The 17870-nt window shown below is 46.0% G+C and overlaps 1 long non-coding RNA gene across 1 annotated transcript in view; it reads right to left on the bottom strand.

The window, feature by feature from the left end:
• Window positions 1-14154, bottom strand: part of LOC126504385 (uncharacterized) — a 34949-nt gene extending 20795 nt beyond the window's left edge. Inside the window, exon 1 of the long non-coding RNA XR_007592574.1 lies at window positions 13984-14154. This is a non-coding gene — a long non-coding RNA (uncharacterized lncRNA). The remainder of the gene's footprint in view (window positions 1-13983) is intronic.
• Between the last annotated feature and the right edge of the window lie 3716 nt (window positions 14155-17870).

The following is a 17870-nucleotide window of genomic DNA, read 5'->3' as shown; positions in this document are numbered from 1 at the left end:
ACTAATCGCATCCTGGACTTGAAGTTTGGGTTGATGCTATCATGATCTTCCCCCGACTTGTTGGGAAATTTCCGGGGAAGAATGAGTGCCCAAGCTGCTGTCACCAGCTCAGAGCGGAGCCCGAGAGTCGTCAGTGGGTGGTCTCGGCAGCTGCGTTTCCTCGAATCTCTGAGTTGCCTGCTTGCAGGTTCTGCTGTGGTCTTGGGTGCATGTGCTCTTGGGCCAGGGCCATAGAGACATGTCTCCTGTAGGTGATGACAGCTGCCTGGGGCTAGAGCTGTGTCCTGGCACCTCATACCCCTACTTCAGATCTAGAATGAGCGTCACTTGGAGAGAGGACACGCTTCTGAGTTGCTGGGTTACCGAAGAACAGCAGGGCGTATCAACTACAGTCCGCTAGAACATGTGTCCCCAGGGACAAGTTTAGGAACGGCAGCTTCCTAGGTGGCCCTGCTGGCACATATCCCAGCTATGGACAAGGAGCTGGTCATATGCTCTGTGCCTAGTGGACCCATTCACCCACCATAAACTTTCTTGGGCCCGTCTCATTACGTGTCCCTTTTGGGTCTAGGATCCCAACTTCGAAGTGAGGTAGTGAGCCTGGATAGTGGCTACCTTAAGGTAACACAATGTGGGGTCCATTGGTGGCTAAAGGAAAAGTCAGAGTCCTGATTACATTCCCAGGTACCAGCCAAGATGCCATCTACTCTCCCATCTCTTGGGTTTCTGATGAAAATCAATTCCAAGCGTTTTTAACTCTGTCCTTGAGACTTTAAAGCCTTTCCCTTTGATAACCCTGTCTCCTCCCTACCAAAGGTGAGGGGGGGCAGCCTTCACGCCCCTTTCCCCTTCCCTTCCAGTGTCTCTTCTTTCCCTGGCCTCCCAGTAGGAGGCGTGTGAGGGCCATGTGGCCGTCCACGTCGATTACACTCAGGAATGATCCTCAAGGCAACAATTTCACCAGCACCGAAGTAATTATGAAGTAACACCCAAACACACTAGGTATTATTAAATGTGCCACTCTGGATCCCGGCCAAGGACTTTGACTGAAATGGGACTTACAGGGAGAAAAATTAAGAACATACTCCCCAGCACCACCGCCTCCCGCCCCAGCCCGGTACTGCTGTGGAGTGGAATTAAGACACATGTTGAGTTCTCTGGAATAGAAGGCTCTGGGGTACACGGCAGAGAGGAGGTCCTGCTTGGGGAGGAGGACGCTGAAAATTAGCAGCTGAAACAACCCTCCATGGAGGGAAGGAGCATGTGGAAGTGATTAAGTAGAGTAGGGGTTATTACCCTGCACCTTCATGTTGGCTTCTTGCAGACAGGATTTGGGTAAACAGAACTGTGTCAGAGAGTTAAACAAGGGTGGCAAGGACTCCTCGTCAGAGGAACGTTTCTCCTTGGAAAAGAGCTAGGGCTTGACGGCATGACACATTCCTCGGCAGCGCAGAGCCCTTGGGAGAGGAGCGCAGAGACCTCATCTGTAAGGCTGCAATTATCTACGCCCAGGCTAAGGAAAGCCGCACTGGCTCTTCTTCCTGCCTCCCCTCCTACATCACAAAAGACACAACCCCAAAGCTGGTTTGCTCTTCGGCTAAATTACAGTTATTCGCTTATTTGCTCATTTGTAAACTTATTTGCAAATGTACTTGTGTTATTTTCTTTTCCTGCAGATGTATTAAATATCTGGACCAAAGTAACTTAATGAAGGGAGGGTTTGTTCTAACTTCTGGTTCAAGGGTGCAGTTCATCTTGGTGGGGAAATCAACGTAGCAGGAGCTTGAAGGAAGCTGGTCGCATTGCAAACATAATCAGGCACAGAGAACAGTGAACACGTGCTACTGTTAATCCCACAGACGTGAGCAGGAAGACCACTGAACTAAATCCTCATTGCCAAATTAATTAAAGCAAGCTTTTTTATTCTTGAACATCAGCTTTCTCTCCCTGAAGAAGAGGGTCAAGAGATCAGCCTTGGACATGTGTAAGATAAGGGATTTTATAGTTCAGGAGCAGGAGTTTTCCAAACAGGGGATTTGGTAAGCAAGTGGGGTTACTGAAGCAGAATATAAGCACAGCAAGTTGATTATAACAATCTCCTGAAACAAAGGCATGGTTGCAAGGTGGTCCTAACGGGGTAGTCATAGGTGGTCATGACAAGCTTTTAAAACAAAGGCATTGCTTCTTCTTCCCCCCCTCCCTTCCCTTCCTACCATAACCCCCTGAATAAACTATCCAAACTCAAAAAACAAAAAAACAAAAAAACAAAGGCATTGTTGCCATCTCCTGGAACAGGCGGTACAGAGCCATTTGTAGTTAAAGTTACAGGTGGGACATAGCCCGATCCTTAAGAGACAGAGGTTTAACCAGGAACGAACATAGTATGTCTTTAGTATAGGATGGCTTTCAAACCTAAGACAGAGACAGACTGGTTTATCCAGTACTGCTACCTTCCTTTTCTGCATTCATAGTCCTTGTTTAGGGAAATGGTACAACATATAGTGGACAGCTCTTCCCACCTCATCAAGGATAATCCACCGTAGGCATCCCCAGAGGTCCACCTCCCGCGTGATTCTAGATTCTGACAAGGTGATAGTAAAGGCTGGCCACCACAACTCTACCCCCTCGTCAACTGAACATTGAGATACTTCCCTTTTAAAGTATCCGTCCCCCCCTCCCCCTTGTCCCGACAGGCTCGTGGCTGCCTTATAATGTAAAATGCATCAGTTTAACTTCCAAAGGCTCCACGGTAATCCACAATTCTAGCACTCTAAATGCCTTCAAAGTCTCTGAAACGTGAGCTTCTCAAACACCAAAACCAAGTTATATACTTCCAATATATAACGGCAGGATTAAACATTCCTATTCCGAAATGAAAGAATTGACGTATAGCAAGAGACAAGCACACAAAAGCAAACTGAAACCCAGCAGGGCTAACACCAAATCCTGCAGATTCATGGCCAGCATCTGGAACTTATAATGTAATTAATTGGTGTAGTCAGACTTTCTTTGGGTTTCCAGCTCTCAAATAATGACAAGGAGGTTTATTATTAAATATGAAAGATTGGCTTTAGCCTAGGCTTGTTCCCAACTAGATCTTATAACTTAAATTAACTCATTTATATTAATCTATGTTCTGCCACGTGGCTCATTACTTCTCCGCATTGCATGTCTGACTCCCTCAGCATCTTACTGGTGAATCCCCATGCCTCTGATTCTTCCCAGAATTCCCCTCTCTCCCCATAAGTCCCACCCATCCTTTCCTGCCTAGATATTGGTCATTCCTTTTTTTAATTAAACAAATCAGAAGGTGCCTTGACAGAGACAACTCTTCACAGGGTACAAAAAGATTATCCCACAACAAACTGAGCCCCTAAAAACTGCATATCACAGAGAGTCCCTTCAGGGATGGCTCCATCCCATGCTCACACCTTCTTCAGTGCATACACTATGGTCCCAGCATCTCCCACACTTCAGGGTCTCCACTGCAACCTTGGTCTCACCTTCCCACCTTTACAAAATGTGCAGACCCTGTCACTTGCCTCAGAAGCACTTTGGAATTGTGGGACAAGATTCCATGATCCCCAAGCCTAGAGAGATTGTTCAGCAGATAAAGATGCTTGACGTACCAAGCCTAGTAACCTGAGATCGATCCTAAAGGCACACACGGCAGAAGAAGAGAACCAGCTCCTACAACTTGTCTTCTGACCTGGTTCACAGCATGAGTGTGCTCACACACACACACACACACACAAGATAATAAAAACAGAGCCCACGACTCCCTCAGTTATACCTGTTTCCTAGTGCCCAAGCCAGCATCAGGTGGACGATGTTGGTAAGTCTGCAGCCGGCACAGGATGGAGTCTCACTTGGGTTCCCAACACACAGGCAGAATGCAGATAGGTTCTCAATGATGTCCTCCTTCAGTTTTGAAACCTGATGTACCATGCCTCCCCTGTCAGCATTTCTCTTGTCATTTTTTCATTCCACACTCCTGTGGAATGACCTGTTAAGCTGTGCTTTCAACACTCAATGGCTGTTCTAACCCAAACTTTCGAGCCTTCCACATCCCTCCTGTCAACAGTCCCACGGGCCTTTGGACTGTATGGGCCGGTTGACCACAGCAATGGTCCCACTTCTCAGCACAAATCTCTATCTTAGTTTCTTTCCCTATTTCTGTGATAAAATATCCTGATAAATATTACATAAGAGAGAAAGGCTTCTTTTGTCTACAAGGTCCACCACAGTAGGCAAGGCGCAGCTTTAGGAAAGTTGAGAACCGCTGATCTAGATTAAGGTTAACCTCTGGAAACATCTGTGATGAATCAGCTTCACTATGCTAATTTATGCAGGAAGACGCATCTTGATTGTCGGTAGGGTTGTACTCTGCTGGGATCCTGGACTGTAGAGGCTCAGAAAGGGAGCTGGGCAGCAGGGAGCACCCTCCTTCTCCCCCACCTGCCCTGTCCCGTTTCTTTCTCTCTCTGCTTTCTAATGGAGTGCACTGTGCCGAGTTACTTTAATCTCTTGCTGTCTTTGCTTCCTTATCATAATGGACTGTGCCCTTGAACTGTGAGACAGGATAAACCCCTTCTCCCTGAAGTTGCCTTTATCAGACTATTTTACCATAGCAACAGTAAAAGAAACCAAGACACCACCCCAGACAGATATACACCATTTCTCTTCCTTAAACTTCCTTTCTGTTCCAAGATAGTGTCTGCTCTCCTCTTTTTCCTCTTTTTCCCCCTCCTCCTCTTTTACTTCTTCCTCCTTTTTCTTCCTCCTCTTTTCTTTCTTATCTTATTAGTATTTCCCTTTCCCTATGTAGCTCAGGCTCTCATGGAACTGAGTAGCTTGGGCTGATATCAACCTCTCAATCTTTCTGCCTCAGCCTCCTGAGACCTGAGACTGGAGGTGTGTACTACCAGGCCCAGTTCCCAGTATTCTTTTAACTCTCTCTTCAGTTTCTCAGGCAGCTCTTTACCTCCTCAAAATTTAGCCAGTTCCATAGGTGACTGTAAGCAAGACCCCAGTTAAATGTTTTCTCTTACAAACATTGCCTTAGTAATGGTGTCTCTTCACAGCGATTGAACGGTGACTAAGACAAGGCTCAACAACCGGAGATGTTCTTGTTGAACCACTCAAAAGAAAACATCTTGAGATCTTGACTCTTAAGTAACAGTCAGGAGTCTATTCTGAATGTTTCTTAATGATTCTTTCTAAAACTAGTTTGTTCTCATTTTTTACCACCAAAGTAAGCATCGTAGGAACTAAAACATTAAAGATAGCAGCTCCTTCTCCTAAAATCAGGTCAAAGATACTAAAATGTAAAATTCAAAAACATCAAAATCAATTCACAAAGCCATCGTAAAGCTACCTATGGAGCACGTGATTTACTCATTATTCATTACCTACTTTAGGTCATTCATCTTTGAGCCACATAGGATGGCATCTTCACCCTCATTTTTACAGAAAAGGAAATGAAGTAAAAAGTATTAGGCACTGTCCCCATTGTCTTACAACAAGAAAAGCAATCTTTAGATTTAAAACAAATGAGCAAACAGACTCAGGGAATTTGAAGTGACACCCAAGGTCACTGCGGGCAGCAGCTGGTTGGCAGCTAGGGAAGTACAAAGCAGTTTGCGTGAGCATAGGTATGCACCACATTTGCCCGCCTGAGGCTAAGTTTAAAGCTTTGTTCCTACATAGTTTTGGCATTCCCTTAGAGTAAAAGATTTCCCAATATTAATTTAAACCACGGGCCACTTCTTCGGTTTAAATTTCTTCTCTTAAGTACCAGCTTGACCTTCATTCGTGACATAGGCAGTGACCCAGCCTCTGAATAGGGTAAATAAGCACACTCCTCAAGTAGAGTTCTTTATGACCAGTCACCTGTGCTGGCCCAGAATTCCCAACCTTAGACTTTTCGGACCTCTGTAACATTTTATGACACCTTTACACTATACTTTCAGTGTAGTGTGGAGAGGACCGATTCCTCTCCCACCCCCCAGTTGCTGTCATATTGAGTGGGGGTTAAAAGATGGATTCCAAGTCAGAAGAATGTTATTCCTGAAGCCCCTCTCCAGATACAAGACCAGCCTGATAGAACTGAGATAAGAGAATTAGACTGAGAGCAGCCAGCACGGTCTTCTACCAGTGCCGTCTCCCTTTTCCTGTTTTTCTTCCCTCCTTCTTGCTTGTGGGGAGCGTGTTTTGTTTTGTTTTGTTTCACTTTGTTTGGGGCCAGGGTGAGTTACCAAACACATCGTTACGAAAGAGAAAGTCCTTGAAGTCTTTCAGCTCAAGAACTCCCACCCAGGGTTGGACATCTTCCCTTCCGGACAAGAAGATCTCTTCCGCCAGGAGAAGGCTGCCAGCCATCATCAGACTTGGGAGATAGAGCAGATTGCATCCCAGGCTCTTCTGGCTCCCTGGGCTGTTAAACGGCAGGCGGCAGGACTAAGGGATGTGGCTTAAAAATAGAATGTCAGCATTGTCTCAGGGCAAAGATTAAACACCCGAGGATCCTGTGTAACGGTACCCAGTCGTTGACCATGATTTCCTCCAGGCCTTAGTTTTGAAAGACCATGTTGGTTTTCAAGGTCTCTGCATCACGAATGGTGACTTAAAACAGCAGAAGTCTTGTGCATTCTGTCCACAGTCTCTGCGACTTCATATAGACGTCTGCCCTGTTGTGTCTAGAACATGTATTTATTTACAAGTGTCCACCACTCTTGCTCTTGCAATCCTCCTGTCCCCTGTTCTGCATAGACCCCTGAGTCTTGGGGCAGGAGTGTGATAAAGACATCCCATTCAGGGCTGAGCAATCCCAAGTCTCTCACTCTCTGCACATTGTCCACTTGCTATGTTAATTTCCATCCACTACCAGAAGAAGCTTCTCTGCTGAAAGGTGAGTGACGCAATGATCTATAAGCATAGCAATGTGTAATTAGGAGTCATTTTAATTGCTCTGTTCCTTTAGCAAAATATTGTCAGATTTTCCCCTGAGCCTATGATCCATCTAGTCTCAGGTTCTTGACTTCATTAACAAGGTCAGAAATGGGTTCCATCTCATGGAGTCAACCTTAAATCTAGTTTTAAAAGTGATTGGTTACTGCCTTAACGTTAGTGGCACTATTGCACCAGTGGGTGGCTTGCAGATATTTGTTATTATGGTTCTCGGGTTTGACGGCTGAATGAGACTGATGTTTACTTTTCTCCTCTGGTGGCATATATAGCATTTTTTAGCACTATAAATAAATGCTAGCCTGTAGGGGCTGAAGCTACCAGTTGAGTACCAGTGAGATTTCCCCATGTTCTCTGCCATAAGGTTATGGTGTCTTCAGCAATAGAGTCTTACTGTCAGTCTATAGACGATAACCAATAGCCTTGAAAATAGCCCATAGTGTTTGTGGGTGGAGGGGTCTATGGGATCCCTTTGGCCAGCAACTCAAAAAGTATATAGCCCATTTCCAGTCCTATGGATTATATTTGGTGGCACATGATATCTAATTAAGGCATTGTTTTTCTCATTAAATGATGACTTCCTTAAAATTATATATATATGTGTGTGTGTGTGTATGTGTGTGTATTCCTTATATATTCCATATATGTATATGGAATTTATATATATAGATTCTACAGTAGGTTTTCATGTGACTTTTCTTTTTTTAATATTTATTTATTTAGCATGTATACAATATTCTGTCTGTGTGTGTGCCTGCAGGTCAGAAGAGAGCACCAGACCCCATTACAGATGGTTGTGAGCCACCATGTGGTTGCTGGGAATTGAACTCAGGACCTTAGGAAGAGCAGGCAATGCTCTTAACCTCTGAGCCATCTCTCCAGCCCATGTGACTTTTCAAAAGGCTTTTAGTGTTAGTTGTCTCTCCCTTTTTCCCTTCCCTACCTCATCTTCCCCTTCCTTAGAAGATCCCTTCCTTACCACTTGGGGTCCCTTACTAGATCAATACCTGACCTCTGTGGGTATTATAAATGAAACACACATATCTAAATCTTAAATGCTAACGTCCACATATAAGAGGAAGCATGATCTCAGCATGAAGGAAGGGAATCAGGCACAAGGTCCCACGCCAAAGACAAGAAGCTAATCACAAACAACAGGTGCTGGGAGAAATAAAATCAGTCTCCTTCAACGGAGTAAGAGTTGCTCATCAACCACACTGCGTGGCAGGCCTTGTGCTCTGGAGTGATTGGCTAACGCAAGTCAGATTCCATATTTTAGGCGGCTGTTTTCTTCTTCTTTAAGAGAGATAAAGAACATGAAGTTGGGTATGTTTGGAGCTGGGGAGGGTCTGGGAGGAGTCAAGGGATGGGAAATAATACTATATAAAATTCTCAAATATGAAATAAAAATAAAATTTAAGCAACAGTAGCAAACAGCAGAAGTGTGTTTTCTTAGTTATGGAGGTAGCAAGTCTAAAATTAAGCTGTCAGCAGGGCCCTGCTCCCTTTGTAAGTTTAGGGGAGATGGGTCTCTTGCCCTTCCAACTTCTGGTAGCTTCTGACAATTCTGGGTTTACAGATGCATTACCCCAGGATCCTCTACATGCCTTTCTCAATGTGTCCCCCATTTTCTCCCCCTCTCTCATTTTCCCTTCTTCTTATTATTGAGACAAGGTCTCAACTCTCTAGCCCAGGCTGACCTGAAACTCCCACACAGCCCACACTGGATTCAAATTCAAGCAATCTTCCTGCCTCAGCCTCCCCAATCATGAGATTGCCAGTACCTTCTTTTTCTTAAAAGGACACTAGTCATTGGGTTTCAAACCTCTCCTTGGTACAGTATATCCTCACCTTAACTCATGTGAATACATAGTTTACGTATTTCCAAATGAGGTGACAGGCAGAGGTTCCAAGTGAAAATATTTGACCCAGTCTTCACCTCTGTCACCCGATATTCTCCAGTCAGACCTCTAAGTTGCCCTGAAGTCTCCACTATTGTGTCTCCCTACCCCAGTTTTAGGGTTCCTTTATTCCGATGTCCTCTCTGGGGCCTGAATCCGTGGCAGTAAACGAAAAAAGAAGGAGCAAGTGAAGCAAATGCCAGCCACTGCGAATCTCCAAGAACATTTCCCCTGGCAACTCTACAAAAAAAGGCCCAACCTCATTAGCAATAATCCTGAGTTCTCTGTGACCCACGGGCACATTCCAAGGGATACCAATGGTCTGAGCCTTAGAATTACACCTGGAATGAACCAGGTTAGATATTAATGACTCCCCTTTAGCCACACCATTTCCCATGGAATCAAAAGAGCAAGGCTTTGTGACACAGCATAGCCATTGACCCATTCTCTGCATCAGAATTGTAACCCTCACACCAAAGCCAGTCACTCCGGTGCGCTCGGGGTCTACATAGAGGATACAGGAACCCTCCAGCTAAACTCCTTGATAAGAACTTCATAGTTAAACCATGAGTAAACCTGCCACCTTGTATATTAATAACCAAATAAAGCTTACTCCCTAAGCTTTTTCAGTTAAGATCTTTCTCTTTCCGTTTCCCCAGGCACTGCAGGTCAAACACTTCTTTGATGCCAGGTGGATGTGTGAATTAAGCCTGGCCAGTTAGAGTACCGGGTTCTCCCTAGCAGCATAGTTGGACGGAAGTTAGTTGTTAGGAACAGTCAGGACTAATGAAAAACAATGGGACCGTGTTGGCTGTCATGCCGCCATGATGGAACTGGGCAGAGACACTGCCGACAAAGAGAACGGTAGTGCTGAGAGAATTATGCAGATGGAGTCTTGATGACATCAGCTGAGTTCTGGATCAAGCCAGCTGGAGATGGAACAAAAAGCTCCCAGACTTTCAGTTCCCTGAAAAAGTCAATTCTCTGTTCAGCTTGTCTGGACCGGATTTTCCATCACTCACCACAGAGTGCCCTGATATGCACGGTACAAACAGCCCTGAGGGACATAAGCAATGACTCACCTAGGAGGAGGCTCTGAAGCAGGCACCCTATTTCCTTCCCAAGAACAGAGAAGGTCATTCTGAGATAGTGTTACCACCACAGTTACTTGGCCGGGTCTCTCCCCCTAGATCTCAAGTTGTTCTTGACCCTCTTGGTATGATTGTCCTTCGCCCCTGGTTCTCAGTCAGCCACAGTTCTCAGTCTTTGATTATTTATCTAGTCTGAATATTCAACTTCTGCCAACCCCTGGATCAATGGTTCTCAACCTATGAGTCGCTTTGGGGGACAAATGATGCTTTCACAGGGGTCCCATATCAATGGTTCTCAACCTTTAAGTCCCTTTGGGGGACAAATGATGCTTTCATAGGGGTCACATATCAGATACCCTGCATATCAAATATTTACATAATGATGATAATAGTATAAAATTACAGTTACGAAGCAGCAATGAAATAATTTTATGGTTGGGGTTCACCACGATGTGAGGAGCTGTATTAAAGGGTTACAGCATTAAGAAGGTTGAGAACCAAAGCCTTAGATAGACATGGAAGATGAAGTGGTTTGGATAGCTTGTAACTATGTCAGTCTTTTCTGTCTTGACCCTCTGTGCTCTGATTAGCAATCGTAATGCAACCCTGTCTAACTCACTCCCATCCAATCATGTAAACAGCTTTTTAAGGGAATACACCGACTCACTTAGACGAAGATCTCAGTTGCTTAGACTTCCCTCCCCTGGCTTTTTCATAAAATGGTCTGGGGCCGATAGGAGAGAAACCGCTGGGTCAATGAAATCTAGGTGCCTGGGGTTAGGTATTTTCCCAGCTGGATAGCATCTCTATGCATCAGAGAGACGGCTGAAGTATGGCTCTCTCCCAGGACTGCCCTGCTCATCTATGTTGACTAGACCTAGGCTGCTCTCAGCAACACTGCATCCTTGCCAACCCACCGGCCTGGTGCTGACTAGGAAGTTCAACACCAACACTGGTTGGTCACCGCCCGCCACCCGCTATGATGAATGTCACAGTAATCCTGCAGCTACCAGTTCAGCATCTACCCACACAGTGACAAAAGGAAAGACCCAAGACCTTCCAGGGACACTGTGTGCGCCTGACAAACATGGCTGTCCCTAGCATGATGTGTTACTAACTTTATAACGTGGTGCTCACCTTCCCCTTGCATTTATTGTAAATCAGACTGAACCATTGAGGGGGTGAGTGGGCAGACCTCTGAGCATGTCTGCAAGAGCGTTTCCAAGGATAAGTACATTATAAGAACTCTGACTTCATCAATCAATGGCGCTATCGAGAGGTGGTTACAGGTAGGAGGTAGACCTATTTGGAGGAAGTAGGACCCTGAAGGGATGCCTGGAGTGGTTTATCTTATCTTGTCCTCTTCTGGCAATTCCTCTCTGCTTTCTGGTCAGCCACGTCATGATCAACTCTCCTCCATCTCCAGTTTTTGCTGTCTGGCTGGATAAGCAGTGAATGGCTGTCCAGCTATTGCCCTGCAGTTCTGGCCCAGAAACAATGGCCTGAGCCCCCTAAGACCATGAGTCAAAATAAATTTTTTTAAAAGCTGCTTCTATCAGGCATTTTGTCCTGATACCATAAAAGTAACTAATATATTATTGGTTTTTCGAAACAGGGTTTCTCTGTAGCTTTTGATGTCTGTCCTGGAACTAGCTCTTGTAAACCAGGCTGGCCTCAAACTCACAGAGCTTCACCTGCCTCTGCCTCCCGAGTGCTGGGATTAAAGGCATGCACTACCACCACCCGGCCTAGAACATTATTTTAAGATGGGTTACACTTGTTTATGCTGTGAACATTTAATGATGCAAAGATGGGTTGTATTCTTTTCTTTGTTGCTTTTTGAGACAGGATTTCTCTCTGTAACAGCCCTGGTTGTCCTGGAACTAGCAGGCTGGCCTCGAACTCACAAAGATCCACTTGTCTCTGCCTCCTGAGTGCTGGGATTAAAGGCATGCACCACCATTGCCCGCCTGTGTTATATTCTTTTATGTTACATTTGTTTAACTCTGTGAAGCTGTGTTACTTTGCCTATCTAAACCTCCTGATTTGTCTAATAAAGAACTGAATGGCCAATAGTTAGGCTGGAGAAAGGATAGGTGGGGCTGTCAGGCAGAGAGAATAAATAGGAGGAGAATTCTTGAGAGAGAGAAATCAAGGAGCGAGAAAAGAAGGGACCAACCATCAGCAACACAGCCAACCATGGAGTAAGAAGGAAAGAAAAGATACACAAAACAGAGAAAGGCAAAAGCCCAGAGGCAAAAGGTAGATGGAATAATTTAAGAAAAGTTGGCAAAACAGGCCAAGCTAAGGCCAGGTATTTATAAATAATATAACTCTGTGTGCATTTATTTGGGAGCTGGGTAGCAGGCCCCCCAAAGATTAAAGAATAAAATAACCAATTACACTAATACCCTAGCCATGGCCTAGAAAGGACGACTCAACGAGCCGGCTGCCAGCCAGCCCCCATCCTTCCTCCTTCCTGCCTCTATTTCTGAATAGAAAAGGATCTACTTGTGTTCTGCTTCCTCTGCCCCGCAAGTTCTTTCGCTCCAATGCCATCCAATCAAATCTTTCTCCTATGCTATGGCAGAGATCTTTGAGATAGGCCATTCAGGCTCAGTTGCTGAGTTCGGAGATTTATTATGTTCAAGACAACGGTCTGACTGCACAACTTCTCCAGATCTGAATCCCAAGGACTAGGTATCAAGTTGTGTTTCCTCTGCATTTCAAAAATAACTTTCACAACCCCTGTCGCATTCGAATAGAAAGAATGCTAGAGACAGAGCCGCCGAGGGCTGTCAAAAGGAATTTAATGCGACGGTGCGCACGCTCTGTGTCTGTGCTCTGCTGTGCCGTAGCTGCTGCCGTGTGTGACCACTGAACATCTGAGATATGTGGACTGTGCTGGAGGGCCTACTCCCAGAGACCTAATGACAACCCAGGAGGCCTCACTTCTTGAACTTCTCACCCCGTTCTAGTAACACAGAGCTGGAGAGAGAGCCTTTAACGCTTGAGCATTTGGGAGATGTTCCAGATCCAACCTCGAAGCCGTAGCTAGAGAAAGCAGTCTAAAGCATGACTGAAAGAAGGGACCACTTTGCCAGTGTCAGGCTCATTTTGAAGATTACTTGTTGTCCAGAGCATGTAAGAAGATGCTTGAACAGGGTGATGGCTAATATCTATTGTCAACCTGACTGGACGTGGAATCCCCTAGGATGCACACCTCCGGGTACATCAGAGGCATTGAACTGGAGTGGGAAGACTCACCCTGAGTGTGAGCATCAGCACCCCATGAGCTGGAGTAAAAAGAAGAAAGCGAATGGTGCATCAGCATAAATCTCTGCTTTCTGACCATGGATGCAACGTGACTTGATATTCCAGCTGCCACACCTTCCCTGCCATCCCAGTCTGTATCCTCAAGCTGTAAACCGGAAAAAAAAAAAACAGAACAAAACACCTGCACTCTGTTAAGTCATTTTGATCAGATTTTTGTCACAGCAAGAGAAAAGTAACTAACACATCTAGTTTTTTAGCACTTTTTTTTTTTTTTTAACCTGGCTTGAGAGCAGAGAGCTTCGGTAACGCCCTCTGGGGCTCGGAAGAATCGAATGTATTACTTGAAGTCATATGCCAGGAACTGTCTAGAATCTGGGTTGGCATAGAGTTAGGATAGGAATGAAGAAGGTGCCAGAAATGATATGGCGGAGTGGGGAAAGGTGTGATCATTTGGGGAAACTGTTGACAGAAAGAACATAGCACAGGTTAGCTCACGACAGCATCAAACTGGACATTCCTCAAAGCACTAATACACTTGAGCCCTCATGCCGTTCTCCTCCAGCCTTAGGTAGGAGCCTTGCAGCCTCACATTTACGGTCTTTATCCTCAGACGTGTTTCAGCTTGCCGAGTTGTTTGTATGCACACAATCTTCTCGGACCCCCTGTATCCCCGTGGCAATAGCAAAGAACTCAGAGATCAGTCTCAAGAGAAAGGTGTCTTGACTCCCAGTCCGTGGCAGTTTTCTTACCTGTAAAGGGTTGACTGCCTGTCCCAAAGATCAGCGTTTATCTCTCTGCTGCATAAGCTGCCTCCTCTCTGGTCACTGCAGTAGAAAGAACAAAAACCTTGGCCGACCTTAATATACTTCCAGCATGTCATATACATGCCTCACCTTGCGGATGCATCAGAAGAGACCAGAGTCCCACCAACAGGAATCTATGTGCCTTTGTGGCAGGAGTGGGGCCAGCTGAGATGGGAACCTGTGATTGTTTTCTGTTTTGTTTTGTTTTTTAGCGAAAGGCCAATAAAGGGAATTTATTTTATGTGCCCACAGAGGGAAGAATGACAAATACAGTGCAGTGATCTCTGGGGATAATGACATGATGTTTAAGGGTTTTATCTCTTTTTTTAATTGATTTTTATTGAGCTCTACATTTTTCTCTGCTCCCCTCCCTGCTTCTTCTCTCCCAAGATCCCCATGCTCCCAGTTCACTCAGAAGATCTTCCCACGTAGATTAGATCCATGTAAGTCTCTCTTAGAGTCCTCATTGTTGTCTAGGTTCTCTGGAATTGTGATTTGTAGGCTAGTTTTCTTTGCTTTATGTTTAAAAACCACTTATGAGTGACTACATATGATAATTGTCTTTCTGGGTCTGGGTTACCTCACTCAAAATGATGTTTCTAGCTCCATCCATTTGCCTGCAAATGTTTTTTTTTCTGCTGTGTAGTACTCCATTGTGTACATGTACCACATTTTCCTTATCCATTCTTTGGTCGAGGGGCATTTAGGTTGCTTCCAGGTTCTGGCTATGACAAACAATGCTGCTATGAACATAGTTGAGCACATGTTTTTGTGGCACGATTGAGCATCCTTTGGAAATATACCCAAAAGTGGTATTGCTGGGTCTTGAGGAAGGTTGTTTCCTAATTTTCTGAGAAATTGCCACACTGATATCCAAAGGGTCTGTGCCAGCTTGCACTCCCACCAGGGAACCTGTGATGTTAATAGGAAGCCCAGTTTAGGCCAGACATGCCAGGCCATCTGCCAGAACATGCCTCTGTTAGTCATCACCTTTCCTCCCTCAGGACGGCTCTGCAGAGCTCACACAGGCAGACTGCTGACTCAGACAGTTCCGCAGCTGACTGATGCGCCGAAGTTCCTGCATGAGTATTTGTGGGAACATGCTCTGTGCACAATCCCTTTTCTGTACCCCAAAGACACTTACTTTCCAGTGTGTTTCCTCATTACTCTCTCCTATGACCTAGGATCCTGGAATGGTAGGCAGCTTACTCTTCCTCAGGTGAGTTGACAGCAGATCCTCCAGGCCCAGGTAGCTCCAGCTTCCTTCCCCATATACTCTTTCAGACCATATTCTAGGAAGAGGCGCTGGGTTCCTTGGAGCACAATTGACTTTCCTGTGCAGAAGCAACTAGACCTAAGTGCTCTAAAGCCACCCACGGGGAGACTAATTCTTCCTACAGCCATTCTCCAAGCATCCATAGAGGATGCGCAAAGGGAGGGGGAGTGATGGGGTTTGTGACTGGAAGAATGGCCCATTCTGTCCTGGATGTGCAAGCAAGTCACCCCAGTCCTCTCCTCTGGTCTCCCTCTGGCCCATTTTCCACCAGTGCCAGGATAGCAGGCATGCTGGCGTCAGAGAGCATTCATTCACACACACCGTTATTAAACACTGAGCCAGGTGCTCTCCTGAGGAGCTGGAATGTTGCTGGAGGGCACTGGCAGGCCCTGCTGCCTGTGAGCTTCCTGGAGAGGTCTCAGAGGAAACTAGTCCCCCGGTTGGGGATGGCACCTGGAACCCACGAAGTCACTTCTCACCAATGTCTGTGGACTCAACCTGTTCCCTGCTATAAGAGGCTAACAGGGGGGGGACAGAAAAAGCATTTTGTAGAGAATATTGGAAGGTGAGAGAAATGTCAGGGCTAGGGGGATTTGATTGTGGCCTGGATGGAGACCGAACTCTGCTGGGCAGTTCCCAAGCAGAAATGCAGAGTATCCCCAGCCTCAAGACCACTGAGGTGTGACAGCGAGAAGGTGCTTGCTAAGGAGAGCCCAGAAGCAAGGTGAGACCCTTCCAGGACCTCAACCTTGTGCAATCCTGGCCCTGAGCCAGACTGACCAGGCTAACTGCAGTGGCGTACCACAGCGGGTATCCCGGGGCACGCAGGTGAAAGTGCTTGCATTGCAAGCCTGATGACCACCAGTTGGCTACCTCGCTCCCACGCTGGGAGGAGAGAATCAGCTCCCAAAATTTTTCCTTAACCTCCACTAATGCACCATGGTGCCTGAGCTCACACACTACAGCTGGAATAAAACAAAATTCTTGAGAAGGAAACAAAGCTAACCAGATCCCCACCCCCAAAGGAATAGCACACCCCAAAACAGCAACCTTCAGTCTTCCTGCCCACGCGTTCTCTGCTATAGACGCAGGGGTCATCGGGAGCATGGTTGTCATTTCTTGGAACCCAAAGCCTGTCAGCTTGCCATCATCCACTTCCCCAAGGACACAAGCATTTCTCATTTTCTACAAGGTCAATGTTTCTGACCTTGGCTATTGTGCAAGCTCTGTAACTCTCCTGACCCTCTCCCTGGAGCCCCTCCACTGGGGACTTGCACTCTTTCATGCTGAATTCCTTCTGTTCTGGAGCGTCTCCTGGAATTTAAGTAAATTGCTATCGCTTCATGTCCCATGAAAACCTCCATGACAAACCCTGGATGGCTGGATGATCAGTGGAACTGACTTGAACTCGTTTGGAACATGCTGCTCCCAATAATGAGACCACTGCTCCGAGAGTCCTAACCTGTTCTGAACGGCCAAGATCAGAAATGCAGGCCTCGGTGCAGGTCTCAGGGCTGCCTAAGAAAGCACTTACAGGCACAAGCATGGGCAGAGCTGGTTCTGATGGGAGGCAGAGCTGGACGTGCCAACTTTTCTAGAAACATGCAGAAAGCAATTGGTGAGCTGGCAAGAATTCTGGGCGGGATCTCAGACAATCAGGTCCCTACTAAGTCCATCTGGTCTTCGTGAGTCTTGAATATATCACTAGCCTCCTTGGGCTCATCATTCAGGTATAAATTCCAGTGGAAACGCACAAAGACATTCAAGAATCATTTCCATCCTAGCTTTGAAAGCCTATGGCATAGATACAAAGGACTCAGGCCTCTCAAGTGGAAAGAATTACTGACTGCCCCTTGCTTGGGCTGGAAGCTCAAAAGGGAGAATTAAAATTCCATTCTCTGAGGCACAGAAAGGTCAGAGGTCTCCTAACCAAGCCTCTCTTTCCGAGCCCTTTTCACATACAATAAGGCCACAGACTCCTGCTAGTACTGGAAGGCCACTCCTCCAGCCTGGAACTCTGAAGTTTGGCTTCGCTGGAATTTCTTAATGCATAAGTTACAGGAATCAATGATTAATACTCATTATTTTTTTTTTTAACCATGGACTCACTAGTTCAAGAGTGAGCCTCTCAAGGCTTATCTGAAAACCACTAGAATAGATAAAATGGGTAAATTCTGCTCTTCCTCCACAAGGCCAGGTCCTACCAAGTGAGAGCCACCGAGCAAGGTCACTGGGAGCAGAACTTGATTTAGCTCACATGGAATGATATGATGGTTTGCGAGAGAGGTATGGGCAGAGGGGGTGCCCCTGTCAGCTCAGGAAGTCAGCCCTGTCAATCCAGTGCTCAGCTCCAAGATCCATAATCAGGAGCAGATGGTTCATTCTTTGACATGCTGGTAGAAGCAGAGCTGGCCAGGCCCTCTTGTCCATCACTACTTTACTCTTGAGATGAGGAGACAAGTTAAACAGAGTTCAGTCTATCCCCAGCGGAACCCCAGCCTGGCCCAGGGAGAGGCACACTTTCCGAAGACTTACACTGGGGAGCACAGATCTTGAG

Source organism: Alexandromys fortis, unplaced genomic scaffold (genome assembly GCF_014885135.2).
Source record: "Alexandromys fortis isolate MF-2015 unplaced genomic scaffold, M_Fortis_MF-2015_v1.1 scaffold_55, whole genome shotgun sequence".
Taxonomy (NCBI): Eukaryota; Metazoa; Chordata; class Mammalia; order Rodentia; family Cricetidae; genus Alexandromys; species Alexandromys fortis.
The sequence above is the reverse complement of the archived record's forward strand: the minus strand, read 5'-3'. Positions and strand labels throughout refer to the sequence as shown.